Here is a 6032-nt window from a genome sequence, read left to right on the forward strand (position 1 = left end):
AGCTTTGCAATGTTTTGAACAACCAATAAAAAAAAAAAAAAAAAAAAAAACTATACACTTGTACATTGCTGGTGGGACTGCAAATTGGTATAGCCCATTTTGAAAGCAGTATGGAGATTCCTGGGAATCTGGGAATGGAACCACCATTTGACCCAGCTATTCCCCTTCTTGAATTATTCCCCAAAGACTTTAAGAAAGCGTACTATAGGGATACAGCTACATCGATGTTCATAGCAGCACAATTCACAATAGCTAGACTGTGGAACCATCCTAGATGCCCTTCAATAGATGAATGGATAAAAAAAAATGTGGCATTTATACACAATGGAGTATTACTCTGCACTAAAAAATGACAAAATCATGGCATTTGCAGGGAAATGGATGGCATTAGAGCAGATTATGCTAAGTGAAGCTAGCCAATCCCTAAAAAATAAATGCCAAATGTCTTCTTTGATATAAGGAGGGCAACTCAGAACAGAGCAGGGAGGAAGAGCATGAGAAGAAGATTACCATTAAACAGGGCGAGTGGTGGGAGGGAAAGGGAGAGAGAAGGGAAATTGCATGGAAATGGAAGGAGACCCTCATTGTTATACAAAATTACACATAAGAGGAAGTGAGGGGAAAGGGAAAAAAAACAAGAGAGAGAAATGAATTACAGTAGATGGGGTAGAGAGAGAAGATGGGAGGGGAGGGGAGGGGAGGGGGGATAGTAGAGGATAGGAAGGGCAGCAGAATACAACAGACACTAGTATGACAGTATGTAAAAACGTGGATGTGTAACCGATGTGATTCTGCAATCTGTATACGGGGTAAAAATGGGAGTTCATAACCAACTTGAATCAAATGTATGAAATATGATATGTCAAGAACTATGTAATGTTTTGAACAACTAATAAATAAAATATATCTACAATGGTGATGGTGATGATTGTAGTTATGATGATGATGATGGTGATGATAGTAATAGTCATGATGGTGATGGGGATGGATATGGTTTTGGCAATGGAGATGGTTTTGGTGATAGTGATAATAATGGTGGGTGGTAATGATGATGATGGTGATTATGGTGATGAAAATTATGATGGTGATGATATGATAGTGGCAATCATGATGGTAATAGTTATTATGATGGTAGTGATGATGGTGAGTGATGATATCCATTGAGCCATTACCATATATAAGACACTATTTTAATAGCTTTAAATGTTTAAATCAGTTAACCTTTACAATAAGTAATTTCTCAGCTGTCCCTTGGAGCCCAGTGAGTGTCCTAGAAGAGTTATCATGGACTCATTCATCACAGCAGGACCCCAATCAAAATCAGGAAATACAGGAAAATGACAGGGATGTTGAAGCTATTGTTCCTATAGAATTTATTACAACTAATTGTTAAAACTACTTATACAAGAACATGGTAGCACTAAGTGAGGTGGTCTGACCATATTGTCATGAATCACAGTACAGAGATGTAGTTGATTTGCAAGTACCTAGTGGACAGCCTCAATTCAGTATTTTCCCCACATCTAGTATCTGGTGGACAAGTAAACAGGAATTCAGAAAGCCTCCATCACGAGCCTTGATGATGAAGAGACTCATGGAGGGCCACACATACACGGAAGGGTTCAGGAAAGTTTGTTGTGTTGTTAAACTTTGTCACTAAACAGTCAGCATGACTTTCTCAGGACAGTATGCATTTCTGTAAGCACCTATACTGATGCAGATATATTCACTCTGCCAGCCTCTCCTGTCAGTCCAACTTCCCAGTTGGGGAGAGAAGCCCTGCCTAAAATACACTCTCAACATCACTTTCATGTCTTACCATCTCATTTGATCTCATAAGTCATTTCTCCTAGAAAAGCAAGTTAGAATAGTTGCTTGTATTTGCACTAAACATTGAGGTTAAAATCACATAGTATAAAGTAAGGAATTCATATCTTGGGCACTAAGCCTAGAAAAAAATCCTATCTCCTTTATTACAACAATACAGCCCATCCCCTATATAATATATAATGAGTGTTGGGATCACATCCAATGCTAAAATATACCAGAAAGATGACTAGTGATCCACAGGCTATGTAGTCCATGCACATGAAGGGCAACATTGTTGTATAAGGATGCAATGATCGGGGGATGTTGGGAAAACAATAGGCTGAACAATGGTCAAAGGGCACCATTTTTTCAGGGCTCAGTGGTGCACACCTGTAATCCCAGCAACTAGGGAGGCTAAGGCAGGAGGATCGCATATTCGAGACCAATCTCAGCAACTTAGTGAGGCCTTAAGAATTCAGCAAGACCCTCTCTCAAAATAAAAATTAAAAGAGGGCTGTGGCTAAGTGACCCCAAGTTCAATCCCCAGTACCAAAATTAAAAAGAAATAAAGAGAGAGAGAGAGAGAGAGAGAGAAAGAAAAGCACCATTTTATTATAGTGCCTGTAATGGAGAGAGAAAGGGAATAGGAATGAAACCTAAGGGCATTCAGAATCCTAGAGCAACAGATGAATACTCTAGGGTCACATGAGCAAGTGAGCCATGCACAGTTGTTTAGCAGACTCACAGCTGCCCACTTTTCATACAGCAGGTCCCAGTGGGCCTCCTTGCTCCAAAGTCCCTCAGACACTTTGCAATAGCTGAGGGTGCTTGATGCCCACAAGCAATCACCAAGCAGCTAGAGTGGAACTAAATGAACACAGCATTATCTAAGTGTTGGCTATCTCCCAACTCTGAACAGTGAATGGAAAGACTTAAGTTCCAAAATTAGCTCTTACCTGATCAACAGGAAATGAGCTTCAGGGTTTTCCACAGCTGCCCTGGGTCAGGGTCAGAGTAACCTGTCAACATAATATAGCCTCTGATAATGGGAAAATTGTATTTCCAACAAGGAAGTTCAATTGATTTCTGCAGTGGAGACCCAAGAAATAGGCACCAAAGTGGAGGACCCTACTCAGACAGCAGCACTCACTAGTGAGTTGCAGAGGTTCACCACAAAAAAGCACTGGCAGTATGAATTCATTGATCAGTTGACACAATGCTCCAGGGAAAGTCTCTTGGAACTAATAAATTATTTTCTCATGTTTGGGAGGTTAGTTTTCAAGATGGTTATTGTAAAAAAAAAAAAAAAAAAAAAATCAAGGCATCTCTAGGTTATTCTGGAGTCTCACCAGAAAGGGACACATAAACATTTGGGATAATGTCCAAGAGGTTTCTAGGTTCTTGGCTAAGGGGATTATACAATTGTTAGTTAATCAAGTGCTAGAGATGACTCTGAAACCACATGACCGGGAAGCTAGAACAGACAGATGTTGAGTAGACCCTGTATAGAAGTCACCTCCTGTATTCATCATTGCCTCATAGACAGATGGGGTTGGAGGAACTTTGAAAGTTTAATTTTGTACATGCATACACACTAAGGAGATGGTGCAGGAATTTAGGGGTCAGCCTAGCCTCAGATGGTGAACACAAACTGGAGGTTATTATAATCTGGCAACATTAGACATTCTTCATCAGAAGAATTCCTCTGTGCTGGATGGATGGGATGTCCACTAAGAGTCAATTGGTGTCTTTGCCTCGGACCTTGGCCCTATTCCAGAGCCCATCCCCCAAGTCCTCCAGCATGCCTGCATTAGTCTATTTGGGCTATTATTAAAAAATGAACAAAAAAACACAGACTGAGTAGCCTAGAAACAACAAAAATGTGCCATAATTCTAGAGTCTGGGAAATCCAAGATCAAGATAACAGCGGATTCAGCATCTGATAAGGACCCATTTTCTGTTTTAAAGCTGTTCATCTTCTTACTATATCCTCACATGGTGGAAGGAGCTAGGGGATGTCTCTAGGGTCCTCTTATAAGAGCACCAAGCCCATTCATGAGAGCTCCACCTTCATGATCCAATTGCCTCCCAAAGGACCCCCTCCTAGTACCCTCACACTGGATGTTAGGTTTCAGCATCTTGATTTCAGAGCGGCACAAACCTGCTGAGCATAGCAACACCTTTCCTTACTGAAGAGGCTGGAATGGTCAAGCCCTATACTTCTAGATCTCTCTTTCAATGTGATTTCCGAGTGGAAATCAGGTTCCTCCAATCTGATGCACTTTTATGCAATGAGCAAGGCAAAACTGAGGATGGGGCTGTCCACATTGCCTCCTTCCTTTGGGGTCCTGGAGTCAGGATCTTGTCAGAAGCTTCATGGCTTCATGAACACTGCACAGCAGCTGCAGTGACAAGGTCCAGGCTCAGTGTCCTTCTGTCTCCACTCCAGTGTTGTGCTTTGGAGGACAAACAGACCAATGAGCTTTTCATCTCCACAATCCTGGCAGGACTCCCCATCTTCCTGACCATATGGAGTCTGTGGCTCTATAGCAAATAACCACCCCACCTCACATCCCCCAGCTCTGCAGGACTGCTCAGGAGGCCTACTGGGCCTAGAGTCTGCTCCTCTGGCCCTCCTATAATGTCACAGCACTCCTTCACCATCTGCATGTCTGTTCTGCTCAAAAGCTAGACTTGCTCAGAGAGGAAACACATTCGTTCACTAGCAAGAATCAGGGTTGCCCAGCTCACAGGTGCAAGGTTGCACCCCATTTAAGGAATACAAGGAATTTCCCTTTCTCAGTCTCTTCCTCTTTAGTTTCCTAGGGAGACTGAACACATGCAGCAAGTGGGATGTGATCCCTGTAGCATAAACAGCTCAAAAATGCTAAATAAAAGCATAAGAAAAAATATAAGCCCTCTCCAGTTGTCAAAGAATGATGTAAGGATAATGTATCCTAATATATCAATACAAAACTTTTTTTCTTTAATAGCAGTACCAGTACTGCATAAATTACCTTAAATCAGTTAGGGAAATAGTTGGCTGCTTCTATCCTTTAAGAAACCATGTGACAACTACTTTCCCCAGTTTTAGAAAAAAGTTCATGATTCTTGACCCATAATAACCCTGCTTAATGATATTTTAGTTAGTTTTCATTTCACATCATCTTTGTATTTTACCTGTCTATACTTTATAAAGTTTTTAATGGTGTGGTCAGATATTACTTTTAGCAACAGAAAAAGAAGCATTATTTTTTAAAGGTTTAAGTTTGTTAAAAGTCTTTGACCCTGTAACTTCATCTCTGGTGATTTTTTTTTTTTTTTGAGATGGCACTAAAGAGGGATTGTAAATATGTGGGGTTTTTTTTCTCAGTTTTCACATGATATTTCACATAGTATAAAAAAATCATGACATATATTATGGTCTCAGTTTGATAGTAATTACAAACATAAGTAACTTTTTAATAACACTACAAGTGGTGGTTGTGGGTATTATAGGGAATATTTAGCTTTTATGTTGCAGTCGAATTATTTATTCAACCAATATTGATGGATAGTATGTGACTATGTCAATCAATTCTAGGTACTGGGGACACAGCACTATTCTGAATCAACTAAGCCCTTGGGCTCATGTAGCTAATCTTCAGTAGGGGAAAGAGAAGCATAGATCTTTCCTTTAGTTTGTTCCTACCATGAAAAAGTACCGCATGCTGAGTAGCTTTGACAGGAGAAATTTATTCTTTCGTTGTCCCAGATCCAAGATCAAGGTGGGGGTAGGATTTGTTTCTATGATGCCACTCCACTTGGTTTGCAGATGGTATCTTTCCTCCTTTGTCCTCACGAAGTGATCCCTCTATATCCTGATTTCTTCTTTTTGCTTTTCACTTTTCTTATTTTGTTTATTTTTCTAAAAGTATGTCCAGAGTAACTTTACAATTATTTACTTCTGTCAGAAATATATGAAAGTATCCATTTTGCCTGTATTTTTACCAATATCAACTAATTTATATAACCTAATTTTCTCATTTCAAAGTTTTTTTCTACTTTTATATACCTCTTTGATATTGTGCTTGACATTTCTATTCTTTTAACATGCACTTTTATCCCAATAAAGTTTTCCAAAAACTTTGTTTTTAAACTGCACCATAAAAATATGCTATAAGCATTATAAGTCAATTTAACCATTTCCTTCATATTTTGGACATTCACACTGGCTTTATTTC

Source organism: Marmota flaviventris, chromosome 11 (genome assembly GCF_047511675.1).
Source record: "Marmota flaviventris isolate mMarFla1 chromosome 11, mMarFla1.hap1, whole genome shotgun sequence".
Lineage (NCBI taxonomy): Eukaryota > Metazoa > Chordata > Mammalia > Rodentia > Sciuridae > Marmota > Marmota flaviventris.